Consider the following 14,756-nt stretch of genomic DNA (forward strand, 5'->3'; position numbering starts at 1 on the left):
GGAATGTAACAGCGGAGCTTGTTTCCTCAGTAGCTGCATCCTGATCGTGAAAAGATTTGTCAGCCCCAGAGCAGATGTCCATGGCTCTGGTGGTTGGCCATTGGGCTCCGAATGAGGAATTTTGAATTCCAGTCTAATTTATGACAGTGATTCCTTTTAGGACAACTTACTGAATTTTCATTTTGGCCATTTTTTTCATAATACTTCTGTTGGAACTCCTGTGTACCCCTTTTTGTTTCTGTTAGGCTTAGCCAGTTATCAGATTCCTCACAATATGTGTTGTTTCTTTCCGGTGGCTCCAACTCCTCAAATTCTTCATAAACCTTCTTTTATTTATTCTTTTCTTTCTTTGAAGAATAGATTAATTTGAGAGCAAGTGGTTATTGAGTGCTTAGGATTGTCTGAGAGATGCAAATTTCTCTGTACCCTTACTCAGATGGCGGCCTCATCCAGAGGGTGGAGCGGTGTCCTGGTCTACAGCCTGATCTGCCTGAAGAACGGTGACAGGTCCTCTGGGCTGGCACAATGTGAAGAGTCCCCAGTGTCCCCTGCACTCAGTGAAGGACGTCTACTGAGCTAGTGGGTACATTGGATGCCTCTCATTGGGCCAACAGTGTGTAAGGGTCCTCAACATCTTTAGTCATTAAGGAAGAGAAAATTAAGCCACAATGAGACCCTACTACACATCTATTAGAATGACTAAAGTTAAAAAAATTCTGACAATACCTGGTGTTGACAAGGTTGCAGAGCCGCACACTATGCCAAGTGAAAGAAGTCCGATGCAAAAGGCTACATAATGTGTGATTCCGTTTATATGAAGGCTAAAGTTTAAAAAAAGAAAGAAAAGCAGAAGGAAAAGAAGAACTATAGGATTTAAAAGAGATGAGTGGTTATCAGGGCCTGGAAGTGGGGAAGGAGTGACAGGTATGTTATCTTGATTGTGATGGTTCTTATATAACTATATGTTTGTCAAAATACATTGAATTATAAAACCCAAAAGTGTGAATATCACCATATATAAATCACACTTCCCCTTTTTTCTTTTTTGTTGTTCAATTACAGTTGTCTTCATTTTCCCCCAATATCCTCCCCAGCCCCACCCACCTCCACCTCCCACATTCAATCCTCCCTTGCCCCGTTGCCTTTATCCATGGGTCCCTCATACATGTTCCTTTACAACCCTTCTCCTTCTTTCCCCTATTTTCCTCCTCCCCCCTCCCCTCTGGTCACTATCAGTTTATTCTTCATTTCCATGTCTCTGCTCCTATTTTGCTTGCTTGTTTGTTTTGTTGATTAGGTTCCACTTACAAGTGAGATCACATGGTATTTGTCTTTCCCCCGCTGGCATATTTCACATAGCATAACAGTGTTCAGTTTCTTCCATGCTGTTGGGAAGGGTAAGAGCTCCTTCTTTCTTTCTGCTGTGTAGCATTCCATCGTGTAAATGTACCACCGTTTTTTGATCCATTCATTTACTGATTGGCACTTAGGCTGTTTCTAGCACTAGTCTATTTCTAGCACTGGGCAATTGCAAATTGTGCTGCTATTAACATTGGGGTGCGCAGGTCCTTTTGAATTGATGTTTCAGGATTCTTACAGTATAATCCCGAAAGTGGGATCTCTGCATCAAAAGGCAGTTACATCTTTAGTTTTTTGGGAAATTCTATATATTTTTTTCCACGGTGGCTGCACCAGCCTGGACCACCAACAGTGCAGTAGGGTTCCCTTTTCTCCACAACCTCGCCAGCACTTGTTTGTTGATTTGTTTGTGATGGCCATTTGGGCCCACATCTAACTTTTTAAAAAGGGGGAAAATGCAATCTCTGCCTCAGTTACACATTTGTCAAATGGAAATAATGTAGTTGTGGCTGCAGATTATGGGTATGATGATGATACATCAAATTCACAGGGTTTGGAAGGAACTCTTTTAAATGAGAACATGTCTGAGTGCTTTGAATTACACAAAGTGCTATACAATTGCCAATTATTATTACTAGACTTTTCTGTTTTGATTTTCTATTCAGCTATCTTCCTAAACTTTTATTTCTAAAAGTTTGTCCATTCATTCTGTCAGCTTTTTAAAATAAATGAGCAAGAAGACGACAAATAATGACAGTTAATTTCTTCCTTTCCAATCTTATGTCTTCTTTTATAACTTTTTTTTCTTTTATAACTTTTTTGGCGGGCTGGTCAAGACAGCCAAGTCCACGTTGAATAGCAGGTGTGCATTCCTGTCTTATGCCTAAACCAAACAGGGGTGTTTATATCATTTCCAGATTTATATGACTTTTTATTGGTTTGGTCGACACCTGTTATCAAATAAAGGTAGTTTTTTCATTGTTTTTTCCCAAGAGTTACTTTCTGTTTTTAAAAAAATAATGAATAGATAATGATTTTCTTTTTAATCCTCCCTGAGGATATTTTTTTATTATTGATGTGAGAGAGGGAAGAAGGGTAGGGGGGTGGAGAGAGAGAGATCAGTTGCCTCCCACACATGCTCTGACCAGGGGTCGAACCCAAAACGTTTTGGTGTCCAGGATGATGCTCCAACCAACTGAGCCACCCAGCCAGGACCAGATAATGATTTTTAACGGAACATTTTCCTGTATCTATTGAAATTGTGCATTTGTTAATAAAAACATTGATTTTTCAATGCAACTTCGAAGCTGAACTTTTATATTGTGTTTCCTTCTCTAATGCATCTGTGCTCTCCTAAAGGGCATGGAGTCTTCTTTGTGTCCGGTGTCTCCATCGCCGAGCCAAGGCTTGATTTAAGCAAAGTGTTTATCCCTGGAACTTAGCTCTTATCTTTAGAGAGGAGATCACGGAAACTTCATTACTGAGGGCTGGACAACTCGGAAGAACTCTTCTCCCAAAAGACTTCTAAATCCTTAGTTTCACAGTTATCCTCAGTTCATCTAGTCACCTGCGCCTCTGTCAGTTTTGGTTTCATTCCCTTTGCCCCCAAAACAGTTCTTGGAGTTAGATTTTTTTTACAGACTTCATATGAGTACAAATACTTTTTCATCATTCCCTAAGGCTTGTTACTACTTTATATGTTAATATATCTCTTTCCTTATCAAGAGTGGGTAGTAGATTGTGCCTAGGAGCTTGAAGATCTATTCTTCCAGAATCAAGATGAGAGAAAGATACCAGTAACACCTGGAAATCTGTAGCAGAAAGTTTCCACTCGTAAGATGAACGAGAACTAGAACAGTAGTCAGTTGTAAGGCGGGTGGCCAGCCTGAGGCTTGCTTTGGTTGGGTCTCTTGAGAAGTCTGCCCTGAAAAGAGACTGGGGGGATGGGAGAGTGTAATAAGTAACAGCATGGATGTGGGGCACAAGCAGTCCTACATTCATGTTTTGTCTCTGAAAATTAGTAACTGATTACCATAGATACATCATTTAACCTCCCTGTTTTTGGTACCCTCATTTCTGAAACTGGTGTGGAAGTAGGTGGTTTTGAGGGCCTGACACACAATAGACTCTCAAAAAACATTGGCTATTAATTTCAATAACAGTTGCCTAGGTATGACCTGATATGATAAAATAGGTTTCTCCAACAGAGGGCACTTAGAAGGTTTTATTTATTTATTTATATATTTTTTAAATATAATTTTTATTTAATTCTTGTTCACGTACAGGTTTCTGTCTTATATTCCCAACCCTGCCCACCCCCCGCCCCATGCTCCCCGCCTCCCTCCCCTTTCCACCCCCCACCCTTAGTTATTGTTCATGTGTCCTTTATACTTGTTCATGTGAGTCCATTCCCTTTTCCCCTATAATTCTCTCCCCTCTCCCCTCTGGACCTTGTCAGCCTGTTCCATATTTGAGTGTCATTGAAGGTTTTAAAAAATTATTATTATCTTGTTTTCTTTTGGATTTCTATCATGAAGAAAATACATGTAAGTTTTTAAATGTAGCTATAAAGATGCAGAACAAAGAGACTCATGACTCATGTCTCACAATTTACTTAGCTTGTTTATTGTTTCACATTCTGTAATATTTCAGACAGTTATGTAATCTCCCCCAATCCTTTTAGGATGCCAGGATATGACATCAGGAACATAGGGAGGAGGAGTTCTGAGTTGGGGGGTGGGTCATGATGTGCTGTAGGGAGAAGCCATAAGCTTTTCTGACATTAATGTCCCACCGCTTACCCTGGGTTAAGCAATTGAAAGTGTTGATTGGTACCAGAAAACAGATTTTCCATTTTGGTTGTTCTAGCTCTGAAATTCAATGAGACTTTAGACAATGTTGTGAGCCACACTTAGCCTGGCCTGAGTCAGGCAATGTATGTGAGCCCTTAGTTAATTCCAGTTACACTGGTTTCCAAGTCCCTCCAGTTCTTGAAGTTGGAGCCTGGACTTCCCCAGATTTCTAGGAGTAAATCTTCTCTAGCATTGCTCTTCTTTTCAAAGACTATAGTTGTTTTCTCTTTTCTCTGATCTGCCCACCAGTGCAGGAATCATTCACCATTCTCCTACCTTCATCCCTTTGCCTCCAATTTACCTATTTGAAAACTTGTCACCTTGCTTCCCTGTGGCTTGCCTGGACCATCGGTGTGCCATTTCATCTGAGTTTCTCTAATTTCCTATCTCCTTGCTCCCAGGAGGATGGTTTCTCCATCTCGCTGTTCTCCCTTTCTGGAGTCACGAGATGTAGAACATTGTAGTCTGTTGGAAGGCATCTGTTATTAAATCTACTTGTGTTTACATTTGTTTGGAAGAAGCGCTTTGATATCCTGGAGTTGGAATAAGATTCTAAGAGAAAGCTCAGATGAAAGGAGACAGATAGTTGCTAAACTGCATTTATTTTTTAAAAGATTCTATTTATTTATTTTTAGAGAGGGAAGGGGAGGGAGAAAGAGAGGGTAAGAAATATCAACGTGTGGTTGCCTCTCATGTGCCCCTTACTGGGGATGTGGCCTGCAACCCAGGCATGTGCCCTGGACTGGGGATCAAACAGGTGACCCTTTAATTCTCAGACCAGCACTCAATCCACTGAGCCACACCAGCCAGGGCTACTAAACTGCATTTGAAGAGCAAAGTCCTGTTAACTGGATTTCTGTCCAACTCCGTGGTAGCTGGAGATATGAATTTGGAGTTGTGGATATAGTGTCTAGTTGATGATGTTTAGAGAGGTTTAGACCTGACTGCTCTGGGGTTTCATTCAAAGCTTCCCACAGACATAGCAATGGGCCATGAGGTGCTGTAGTATGTGTGTAGGGTGGAGGGAATGCTGGGGTCAATAACAAAAGAAACCAACCAACAAGCAAACACCAGCCCAGGTAAAATTGGGATTCAAATGCTATGTCCCCTGAGAGCTCTTTGCTTGCCTTTGCTATGCTACTTTCTGCTCTGTAGTACATTTTCCTCTCCTTATCTTCTGCAGTTCCCTGATGTCAGAAGAATGACTTATCATTTGTCACGAGTACCTCTGTGAGAATCAATATTCTTTGTCTTAAAACTGCCAGTGCATTCAGGCACCTTAAGCTAATCATGAAAAAAATATTGTCCTCGTGAAGGAAATTTTAGATATCGGAAGGAAAGGAAGTGAAAAGGGATTTTTCTTGGTATTCCTGAGGTTACACCAAAGAGTAGTCACTTCGTCTGCAATATTCAACTTCTCTTTTTGGTTGACTATGCCCTACGTTCAGTCCTGTAGGAGCCTATGGATCATATGATTTCTCTTCCCCAATACATACCCACTACCCTTGTTGGTACCCCAGTTGATTGGGTCATGATGGACATTTGCTCCAAATGGAGTCAACTGAAAGGCTAGGTTAGACCAAACAGATTCTTTGGGGACAGGGTGGTATTTGGAATGGAGATCCGAAGTGACTGAGATACTTAACCCTGGGAGCAGAGGGGAAATGCCATGCAGGTCAAGGCTGATGCTGCAGCCAGGGCGCAGAGGCAGCACTCCACAGAGAACGCTGAAACTATAGGGACGCAGAACCTTGAGCTAAGAGTAGAAGATACAGTCGATCCTTATTATTAGTGTGTCCCATATTTACCATTTTGCTTACTCACTAAAATGTATTTATACCCCCAAAATAAATACTTGTGGTACTTTTGCAGGTGTGAGAAAAATGGTGGAAAATTCGAGTCGCCCAGTGCCATGCTCCCAGCTGATATGAAATAAGGCAATGTTCTTTCTGCCTTCTTGTTTCAACTCTCCTAAAGCAAGTGTGTTTTTCTGTGGGGAGGTCTATTGAGTGCCACGTTTTCATATTTTCGTTGGTGATTTCACTGTTTAAAATGACATCCAGGCACAGCCTTGAAATGCCACCTAGTGTTTCTAAGCTCAAGAAGGCTGTGATGCTCCTTACAGATAAAATACATGTGTCAGATAAGCTTGCCTCGGACATACGTTACAATGCTATTGGCCATGAGTTCAATGTTGATGAATCAACAATGCTTTCAATAATGTGCCCTAAAATAGAAATACACATAAAACAAGATTATTTATTGATCAGTTGGCAAAAAGTGTCATGAGGCTTGCAGGAACCTAATCCTGTACTCTCCTAGGAGTTTTAGCTCAGTATTGACTAAGTCAGTGATTGTGTGGACTTTAGAGAACATAAATGCCACAAATAACAAGAATTGAATATTTTGCACAGAGGAGAATGAAGCCAACACAGGAAAGCAGAAGAGGACTGTGCTCTTCCAGACAAACAGAGGAGAAGCTGTCTTCTCTCTGGTGCTTCCCACGTTCAAGCTCAGTTCCCTTGAGAACTGGCTGAAAACCATTCCAATGACATCTCAACATCTTTACCTTTATTTAAGTTCACTTGAGTTTTCTCTCCTTGCAAACCAAAAAGTTTTGGCTGAAACACATCCTCCATACATTACCTACCTTAAGGAGAATACCATGGAAAGATTCAGTGGTCTCTCTGTTTGAGGACTGGCTCAAGGTCACAAGGAAATCTATGTCTAATGGCTGCTGTGGTTGCACTGGCCCACTCCTGAGTCAGGGGCTGACTGAGAAAATTAACCCCATTATCTCAGGGAGGTCTATGTATTGACCAAATGTTCAACACCACTTGAAAAGGGTATTTAAGGACCTCAGCTTAAAAAAAAACCAGACTTTGGTGTCAGTATAAATTATCAATGACAAGTACTTTGCAGCAACTTACTTTGGTTTCTAATTTGAAGGATGCCAGTTTTAGGATGGTCTATTTGTTTTCTTTGCTGAGGGACAAACACATTTTCAAAAACAAGTTCTAGTCTGAACAACCCTTCAGGAAGTCACTGTTTATTTGACAAAGTGGTGTGTATCTCCACATGGGAAATTACATAGAGAGAAAAGAACCAGACCATGCAGAAAACAAAGAACAAAAAAAAGTTTTAAGATCCTCTAGGTTGTGACCTGGTTGAAGCAATAGGCTCTTTCCTAAATACTTGGTTTGAGGGCCATGGAAGGTACACTTTCACTGGAGTCTGAGCACCAAGCAGGCCCTGCAAGTGCCTTTTCTGAACCTCTGTGGTCTGTGGTCTGTGATGACTCTATCCCACTAATCCAGTATCTCTCATTATTCAAATGTATGGCTTTCATTCCAATCCTCTTTTTATCCTGCGGACACATGGGACTTCTTGCCCTCAGCCCGTGCAGCCTCCCACATCTCTCTTGTCTGCTTCTAAGCTCTCAGACTCTTGCTTTTAAAGCCAATCTAGTTGCTCCTCACCAACAAAGTCTCACTGATTCCATGAGTTTCTTTTTCTCCTAACAGCTGCTTTTCTATCCCTTCCTTCTACAACCAATTGTACTTGAAGGAAATCTTCTCTAAGCTATAGAATTTCCTAATATGGTTGACTCTGGTGAGTGTTACAATTTTCAACTCAAGAGTCGTACTAATACATAGGGTCATAATAATTTCAAGGCCACTTATGACCCACAGTTTTCCAAAGCCTGGTTGACTTGAGGTCAGCCTCGTTTCTTGCGGACCCTGGACCACATTAGCCCTTGCTAATTTCCATGGTCTTTTCAGCACATGGAATTAGTTTTGCTCATATGGGTACATTTTTCATTCTCAATGAGTAATTGTATCAGTGCCAACTTGAATTATTACTACATAGTCTTAGGGGAGAAACTTTCCCCAAGTAACATAAGTCCCTGTTTTGTCAGCTTACAAAAGCTTTTGGAGGTAAGAATCATTCCCTTTTTCACAGCAAAGAAACTGAGGCCTAACAGGAACAGTTCACACAGAGAGAAAGTTGGGTTTAAGGGAGAGAAGACTGTTTAGGCCTAGGTCTAGGTGTGGCAAGGGGAGCCAGGGATGCCTCCTCCTACAACGGGGCCACCATGTACACTTGAGCAGATTCAACTTCAGAGCTGACAAGAATGGTGTTTCCTGGAGTTGACCTCTGGCCAGATGTGCTGACCCTGCCTAGAGGATCTAGTCTGAGGTGAAGTGAAAGCCAGCGCTAGGTACCGAGAATGATACTAAAGGTGCTTCATCGTAGTTGTCCTTTTGGACATCCAATCTAGATGGCTTCCACTCTCTTTTTATTTTTACTTACATCATAGAAATGGGAGAGTTTGTCAGGCCGGTTTCCTCAGTCTCCTTTTAACAGGGTTCTCATTTCTCCAGAAGCACCAAGCCAAGATTCCTTAAAGGGTCGGCCTTACAGACACATTTGGTTACTGTGCTGTCTGTGTCGGAAACAGATAGGCCACATCCCCAAAAGCTCTGGGGCCAAGACCTATGCATGAAGGACTTAACTCCTGACACATTTGGCACAAGTTGAAAATGAAAGAAAAAACACCCACTGTCTCAAGAGGCCCTGGGCAGGAACATACAAGGCAAAATGTTTTCGTTGTAGACAAGAAAATGCTGGAGAGTCAGCAAGGGATGAGCCAGTCAGGAAATATTCACTTCCTGTGAATACTTCCAACATTCTCCCACTCTGGCCAACCCCAATTACAGATGATACAGCCAACAAAACACTGCACCAAAGCTGCACCATTGGCTCAGTCAGCTCCAGTCAGCTGTGCTGTTGACCCCACATGCCCATCCAGGACCTTCTGGATTGCTTCCTGAGGCAAAAAAATGTTTCAAACCAAGAAAGATTTGGATTGGAAATGTGGCATTCTGGAGGCAAAGGCAGGCAGATGTATAAGCTACTGCTAAAGATACATTTTCTGACTCTTTCAGGCACAAAACAAGAAATTCAGGTTGACTTTACTTTGACATAATGCCTTAAAAGAAATGATGTTTATTTAATGTTGGATGCTTTTCAATACCATGGTATAAGAATACGATGGTGTGCCTCCATTCAGACAAAAGGGTACTCTTGAAGTTTACTGCATTAAGTGAGAATTGGTATGCTAAGTCCATTAACCAGAACCACTGCTGTCAGGGTAAGTCAGACTTGCCCCTTAAAAACAAAACAAAACAAAACAAAACAAAACAAAACAAAACAAAACAAAACAAAATGCAAGCAATTGCAGTAGTGAGTGGTGCTGAGATGTTTCGCCTTTAGTGAAAGGGGAAGTATGTTTTCTCTGACCAGCCCACACAAAGTCGGATATTTGATACAATTACTAAGAAGACAGAAAAGGTTTTCAGGAATGATTCCTGTTGCTCAGTTCTTAGCAGCCGACAAAGGAGAAAGTAGGAAGTTGAGGGGACCAGCCAGCCCATTAAAATGAAGTGGAGAAACAGGATCTTTGATTCTGCAGAGCAGTCCTGTGAAAACAGAGGAAATGAATGGATGGGTTATGTTGGCAAGAGATTCCACACCAACTAAGTAAGCAACCAACTTGTTTTTAGCACATGGTACAGTACTGAGAGCACTGTGAGGGTACTGACACGGAGGGTTGCTGGCGTTGTGAAGTGGTTGAGTTTGGGATGTCAGGCTAGCCAGGAAAACAGGAAACACTCAAACATTTCAAACAGGGGATTGGTTACACAGGTGATGGAGGAGCTGAGACACCAGGAGAGGACAGTGCTGGCAGGAGGACTGGACTAGCCCCTCAGTGGGAGGGACAAAGCCAACACTTCCAGAGTTCTGGGGGCTGGGGCTGGGAGGCAGAAGGGCTGGGTCTGCCTTGTGAGAGCTGGAGCCATGAAGGAGACTTAGCAGTTGCCAGAGAGTGAGTCTGAGGTGGAGAATAAAGAAGAGAAACACCCAAACTTAGCCTTGTCACTCCTACCGATCTTTCACCAGTGACTGCCATTGACCATACCCAGGCAGAAGCCACCTAACATTGGGGCCTGGGACAACCGACTGCAGGGGTCAGTCCCCTTGAGGAGCAGGGCAAGGGAGGGCTAGGGAATGGATGGGAGGCACATAGGCCCTGCCCAGCACCGTGAACCTGCTTGGATCATTTTTACCTTCAACCACAATGACTTCACCTTGCCTTGGGCCAGACCATGACAAATCAATTGCAAGCCACAGATACTGCTGGAATGGACTCTGGGGCCAACCTATGCCTCATCTTTCACCAGCCACTTAATCCTATTTGGGCCAATCCCAAGGGCCATTTCAGGAGACACCTTAGTTCATCCAGGCATTAAGGCACCAGGATACACAGGGCCTGATATACATCCTGTCTCTTCGTGGAAGGCTGGACTGTCGTCTCTCCTGTGCCCTGGGGAGAATCTCAGGATCTAACCAGCCCTGTGGCCAAGTTCATAACTTAATAACTGATGCTGTCACTGCCTCAGTTTCCAGTGAGTGGCAGCCCTCCCCTCTGAACATTTCTTTCTGTCGAAGTCACAGGACCATCTTGCCAAAGTCAACCTTATCCATATTATCAGTGCAGAGGCTTTAGTGTTCCTCAGCAGCTGCGTGGCCTCAAAGTTACTTCACCGCTTTGAATCTGCTTCCTCACCCACAAAATGAGGGCGAACACAAGATTATTGTGCGGATTCAATGAGAGGACATCCATGAAAGAGCTTATCTCAGTGCCTGGCACACCAGCAATGCTCGCAAATGGCGCAGCTACCACTGTATCCTGTACCAGTCGGGATGCTTTTCGTTGTAAGTGACAGAAGCCCAACTCGACCTGACTTAAGGAGAAAAGAAAAAGTTTCAGGAGCATCTGGATCGAGGAGCTCATCCAAGGTCCTCACTACGAGTTTTCTCTAAATCGCTTGGCTCTGCATTCCTCTGATTGGTTTCATTCTCGGGTAGACTGTCACTCATGAGATGGCAAGATGGGCGCTGAGGTATTCTCTCAGCTGAGCAATCACAAGAGAAAGAGATGCCAAGAGTTTCCTGAAAATCCTAGCATGGGGTTCCATTGGCCTGGTTGGATCTCGTGAACAGCTGTGGGTTAGTCACTGGGGCCAGGGGATGAAATGCTCCAGCTGGCCAGGCCTGGGCCCTGTATCCACGTAGGTCAACAGTAAGGGAGGTCAAGTCTCCAAAAGAAAGAATGGACTCTAGGAAAGCAAAAACAAGCCATTTCTATGACAGCAGCTATTGTTCCATTATTATTATTACACTTTACTATGTATCACTCCTAGGACCACCGTGATCCCCACTATGACTTCACTATACAAGTTGTACCACAACCTAGAGGATTACTTAGCATGCAGCTGGGCTACCAAGTGGGTAAAAGAGAAAAGTCATCAAAAGCCATAACAGGATAAAAAGAGTCTTGGATGGAAGGAAATTAGAGAGCTCTTAGTCGTAAATGAGAGTCAAAGTTAAATCAGAGCCTAAAACCTAAAGTGGTGGGTTCTAGCAGATGGTTTAAGTGTCTTTCAGAAGCAGAAGCTACCTAAATACCAGCGGTGAAGTAGTTGCCAAACTAAAACCACCTTGTGGTGATTGTTTAACTAAAGCTTTAATGGCCATACATGGCGTGTACGTTGTACACTTTCAGCGCCGTACATTCTATGTCAGCACTGACACAGTTACCTATGAAACAAACCAATGATGTTCTCCACACAGGAAGGTCCCGTCCACAAACACCTTACTGCAGACAGCGAGAAATACACTCTTCACAAAGGAACATCGTGATATTGGAACATTCTACTTTTTCCTTCCCATGGTCTGAAGTAAAACAGGTATGGAATATGTGTATGGAATTTCTGGCAAAGTTCAGTAGCTATAAACTATGGTGAAACATTGTTTAGCTATTTGGCAATGCTATAGTATCCTTGAACAACTGGTTTACTCCAGGATTAATAAGGTATACAAGTATAAAAAATATATAGAATGCTACTGTGAAGCCAGCAGCTCTGAACTTGAACCTATCTATGTTTCAAATACAGTATGTTCTGTTAACAGAATGATCTCTACTAAGTTTTGTTGCCCAGAGCATTGGAAGACTTTGCACATGACCCTCTTTGTAAACTGAAATTGTATTCTCAGAAATTAAATTTTCTGCTAAAAATTAAAAAAATATTAAAACTAATATTTTAATTAGCTGTGGAATTCCTTAAATCTGTGCCTCTCCATGCAAAACAACTGAATAACTGCAGGTGAAGCTGGCTATTTGGGCCATCTGGACATTTCACTTGAAGGGTGGCCAGATTAAGTTGGCCGAAGTTCATCTGAGCATAAGAAGTCAGCTGCCTGGGCCAACCAAGTGCTTCAGTTCAGTGTAAGCAGAATATATGTTCTCTGTTTGCTTCTGTTTCTTTAAAAAGGCCGTGTGATGGTTAGACCACATAGTTCTGTGCAACAGTTTTCAAATGGGAAAAACACTTATCTCAGGGTGAACACTTTAGATAGCCTAGTTGCGGGTCTTAGGATAGCGTATTTTCTTAGCTGTATAGTAGTTTCAGGGAAACTAGTCAAGTAGTGTTATCAAGTCTGACAGGCTCACCAACTAGAGAAGAATAATATGACTTTACATATCTAGACTTCATTACACTTTTCAAGCCACCTGAAATGTAGCAATTTTCTTAACCAGCTCACTGGCAGATGGGGCCGACACCCAGTTTGGTGCCCATCCCCTTCCTGCTCACTCCTTTCCATAATAACACGAACAGAATGAGAACATTCTTCACCCGTGTTGAGGAAAGACAGTCATTTGGTTTTCTAAGACTTTTTTCTTTCTTTCATATTTTGAAGGGTGGTGTAGACCAGACTTAAAAACATGGCTTGGGGAAGCAAGAAATCCTTTCCTTGAGTGTTTATTAAGTGAATCACAAATTCATTCAGCATGACTGCTTACCCAGAGAAATAAAGAAAAATGGTAACAAGCTGTGAACCTCCAAGTGCCTTCAACTTCAGGGTCTCCCGGGGAAAGGGTCACGAGTGTAATCATTTTCAGCTGTCCCTGCCTCGCTTCCGCTGTCAGTGGAAATATCCAGGCAGGATGAATACACTTTCTGACTAGACTCTGGACTGACCTAGACAGTTTTTTTGGAAATTCAGGATATACTTTTCCTAAAGCTTCTTAATTTCTCCCATCCCTCCCTGATTGAAAACATCATTTATCCCATTACAGCATGTGGACAGAGAGCGGAGGGAGAAGCAGACAGGGTCTGAATTCAGGATAAAAATTACTCCGTGGGTTTATTATTCTCATCCATAACAGAGGACAATTTTCATGTCATTTAGCTGTTTCCAGAACAGAATCATCCAGAGAGATATTAAGTACTATTTTTCACATCTTGAGGGCCCCAACGAGACATGCACAACTACATGTAATAACGGGTGATCCATAGCTTGCATATTTCCTGAAAATGTTTGAATAGTTTACTAAGTCCAGCTAGCCATTATTTCACTGGCCACATGTGAAAGAATTCGTCTCCTTCACTACATTGTGGTGGTTCCAAAGTCTTAGACTTCCTCCAGTGTCTGAGAACTGTCTGGAGATCGTAGTTCTAAAGAAATTTGTGGATTTCTAGTTTCTGAAGTAACTCTATTCCTCATTTGTTGGGCAAGAGCTACTTTAAAGGCATGATTCTCCCATCAGCTCTTACACAGGCTCAGCCCTTGCTGATTCGGAACTCTCTTTGAAAAGCTAAGATGATGTGTTAACTCAAGGGCAAAAAAAGCAAAGATGTTATAAATATAAGCGGATGCTAGAGTCCCAAAGACTTCCCACAGGCTATGGCTTCCTAGTTGCTGACATCAGCAATGTGGTTCTTATTATACAGCTGGATGCTAGACTGCATTCTACTACTTCCCAAGTATCGTTTCTACTTAATAATGTAAAGAACACGGTTCAGTGCAGTTTTTGTCGAGTGAACAGATAAGATTTGGAATGGAGCTTTCTCTCAGCTATTCCTACAAATTAGCGAGATGACTCTAGTCCACTAACCCATTTCCAGGGACTAAAATAAAGGATGAGAATCTGGCTTTGTTATTCATAGGAACTGAAATTGTCTTTCAGTGGTTCAAACACCCAGTAAGGCCCAAATCCACTGAATACATCAGAATTCTCTAAGGCAGTAGCAAAAAGGAAGAACAGGCATCACTACCAACAAAAAAAATTAGAGTTCAGGTAGACACTAACCAATAAATCCAGCGAGAAACTGCTCTCAGTCTGAACTTTTAAGTGAATGGATTGTTCCTTGGATGAGGTAAGGATACCATGTAAATAGCTCATCTACTTATTAGTCTCCTTCAAAATCACCCCTGTTCAGCAAATACTAATTCACTGGGGTTGAGCTCTTGGCTAAATTCTTTCCAGGCTCCATGTCTTAGAAACTGCACAACGATCCTGGGAAATAGGTATTCTGATTTGTCCATTTTACAGATACGGTAGAGGCACAGAGAGGTCAGGTGACTTGCCCAACATCACACAGGAACTAAGTGAAGAGCTGGGACATGAAAATGGTC

The sequence above is a fragment of the Sturnira hondurensis genome, unplaced genomic scaffold, assembly GCF_014824575.4.
Source record: "Sturnira hondurensis isolate 20B ecotype Veracruz unplaced genomic scaffold, ASM1482457v3 Scaffold0014302, whole genome shotgun sequence".
Classification (NCBI taxonomy): Eukaryota; Metazoa; Chordata; class Mammalia; order Chiroptera; family Phyllostomidae; genus Sturnira; species Sturnira hondurensis.